This window comes from Triticum dicoccoides, chromosome 1B (genome assembly GCF_002162155.2).
Source record: "Triticum dicoccoides isolate Atlit2015 ecotype Zavitan chromosome 1B, WEW_v2.0, whole genome shotgun sequence".
NCBI lineage: Eukaryota > Viridiplantae > Streptophyta > Magnoliopsida > Poales > Poaceae > Triticum > Triticum dicoccoides.
The window spans coordinates 651,376,133-651,379,637 of record NC_041381.1 but is presented as its reverse complement, the minus strand read 5'-3'; positions in this window follow the sequence as shown (position 1 = coordinate 651,379,637).

The following is a 3,505-nucleotide window of genomic DNA, read 5'->3' as shown; positions in this document are numbered from 1 at the left end:
CTTCTTCTGCCACCCATCTTGACTTGGCTCTACTGATTGTATCCTTCCTAAGGGTTGATTCCTAGCATGTGTGCTTAAAAGGGTTCACTTTGACCTGAACATACGTGCTATTTCGCATTTTAGATGCGAGCATCCTCCATGGAAAACCCTCAGTCGGACAGTGCACTCTGTAACGTACTTGATCGCTCTTGTCAACTTTGAGAGTACGTTCTACCTTGATGCAGTATTGCACAAGTGCATTTCTACACTTAGTCATGGATGCAAAAACGGTACCTTCTTCCATATAAGGGTTCAAAGGGTCCCATTCAACAACTGCAAGGTCTTCGTCCTCACACACTACGTCATCATCCACATGGACTGCAGTCTAATCCTCATCTTGGTTTTCAGCCCGAGGTGCAAGTCGTAAATTCTGAATAACATCATAATATAGCTTCTCTTCATCAACCCCAGAATTGTAGGAATCAGGCTCCACTTCAAGGGGGACTCTACTGCCGGTGCCCATGCTTGTCCAGCCACCACGTCATCGTGCACCAACTGAATTGTTCTGGCTAGAGCTGCCATTATGACGACTTGGTTCCCCCCGATATGTTGCACCGGCCATCCTAGGTCCAAATGCCTGCTCAATCACATCAATTTGCAGCCTCACATGAAAATTCTCTTTCTCCTTATGCCTAGCAAACATGATAGCCAGCTCTTCATCATTACTAACTGTCACCCATTTCTTTTCCCCATCATAGTATTTGTATTCCACTTTATCAAGCAAACCCCAAGGATATTGGCCACAAATTACCTTCCCAAATTTTCTAAAACTCCAATTACAAGCCATTGGCAACCGATAATCGAAACCTCCTTGGAATTTCTTCTTATTCTTTGCATTCAACATGTACTTGTCCCTTCCAATGTGCACCAAGAAAGCAAACCGCAACTCCATCCTAACCGACAAAAAAAAGAGACACAATCAGCACACTAACCGGGCAAACCAACTCGAATTGACTACTCAAATGCACAACTAAGCTCAATCTAAATAGGAGGCGTGACTTACCCCTCGGGAACCCAGTCGTGGACGCAGCTGATCTCTGGCCCGATGATGCCTGCCTCGCCAAATACTCCGGGGTCGCCGCTGCTCGCCATTTCGCCCTGGGGTTCACCCTCGTGCTTCAAACAGCTCCACCAGCCCCCACCTATTAGCGCTCTGGCCGGGTGCACGGAAGGAGGTTGCGCCGCGGGTCGAGCAGGTGGCGGGCGCCCCACCCGTGGCATCGCAGGAACGTGGCGGGCGGAGCAGGACGGTCGCGGCCGCGACCGCGGCAGCACAACTGGTGGCGGCGCAGGTGATGGCGGCGGCGCAGGACGGCCGGCCGGCGGACGGGACAAAGTGGGCGCGTCGAGTGACAGGTTATTAGAACCCTAGGATTGATTTGGGGATTTTTTTTTTGCACGGTCCCACATGTCAGCTCCGAACCCACGTCCACGCGGTCCCAGGTGTAAGCTCCGGATCCACTACCACTAACGCCGGCGGACGGAATTGACTGAAATCTGGCCGTTTGGCCTCGTCATAGTAGTTGCGCATGGACTAGGGGCAAAACTGAGCACAATTCGCAACTGAGGGCAAAACTGAGCGCATGGACACCACTGAGGGCAAAACGATAATTAACTCATAATGCTATATCAAACGGTCCCAAGAGAAGAAGCACTGGATCACTTGCTGGTGCTCAGGTTCGGATATCGCCCGACTTTAATTTGGCCATCCACATTACCGGAAAGATTGCACATAGGCAAATACTCTTTATGTGTTAATAAAGCTATGTTGGAACCATGTGCTTATGCTTAGTGACGCCTTGTATATCCGATCATGAAGATATAGTTCTTTGGGACAAATCTTCATCAGAAAAGAAACAAAGGGAGCAGAAGAAGAAAGATGATGGCTGTATCGTGACGCTTTACACACACGACGGTTGTGGCCGATATATCCATTATCCATTGTTCAGTTAAGCTGAGGTAGCAGGCTTTTGTATGGACCTAGCATTTTCAACTTCTCTACATACCTATAGCAATCGACATAGAAAGCAAAATTCTAACCGCACCGGTATCTACCGGCACATCTGTTGCCCTTCGTCTCCGCATCAGGATTGCTATGCTGACCTGCAGTACAAAGGTATCAAATATTTTGTTGCATGTATACATTGCAATACACTCCGATAGGGGCCCATGATAGTAGTTTTTCGTCTGATAAAAGTAGAGAAGAACTGATGGCTGCATGCATACAGAGACTCTCTCGCCACCATATTGAAAACCTAGCACTTCATTTTTCTTGAGAAATAGTAATTCAGTGATATCTTTTTTGGCCAGATTGGCACGTAGCCAATGCTCTTATGTGCTAATAAAACTACGTTGGAACCATGCATGCGGTCGTGTTTAGTTACAAGACAACTCATATCCGGTAATGAAGATATAGTTCGTTGGGACAAATCTTCATTGGAAAAGAAACAAAAGGAGTAGAAGAAGAAAGACGATGACTACATCGTGCCGCTGTACACGCAGGACAGTCGTGCCGCATATCTCTATTGTTCAGTTAAGTTTCAGGATACGGTGTCGGTTTCAAGTTCATAATTGCACCGACACACGGCACGGCACGGCGCTACCAACAGTAAGTGCTTTCAACTTTTGAACAGACTTAGCACTTTCTACTTCTGTACAAACCTAGCGAAGAAATCCTCATATATAAGCAGGTCAAAGAAAAACGACAATAGAAAAGATAGCGAAGGCCACAAAAACGGCCAGACCTAACAAGAAGCCACCGAGACTACAGAACAAGAATGGAATAACACCAACTTGAAAAACCACTGAACACCATTGCACCGAACACACCAAACAGTCTCGGAGAACTCATAATCCTATCCTGACATAAACAATGTAAACAACATTGCACCAATAATGAAGATGCACTGACAAATTAATGTTCTTCTAGTTTGGGGAACAAACGCTCGAGCTTTTGATTTTGCTTTAGTTCTACCTGCGAGCCTAGCAATTGTAGTAACAAGGAATATGGGATATACCACGTGGAGTGCACTCGATTGCCCTCGCTATCTATCTACTTGGAGCAACTTTCCGACGTCTTGCTAACCTCGTGTGAAAAGCAGATACTTCCTCCGTTCCCAAATAATTGTCTTTCTAGCTATCTCAAATGAACTACAACATACGGATGTATGTAGACATATTTTAGAGTGTAGGTTCACTCATTTTACTTCGTATGTAATCACTTGTTGAAATCTCTAGAAAGACAATTATTTAGGAACGGAGGGAATAGTAGTTAAAGACAAAGAAATAGTGTTTGAAGCGATATATCTATAGTAAGCTTCCCACGAGCATAATCCAATTGGCTAATCAACACATCACATAAAGGATGGGCGTTGTTGGTAGTATGCATGGGATGGTGGTGCATATATCCAAAGTCATACGTGATCGATACTGACTTGGATAAATTTTATAGCTTTGAAGGGAGTTT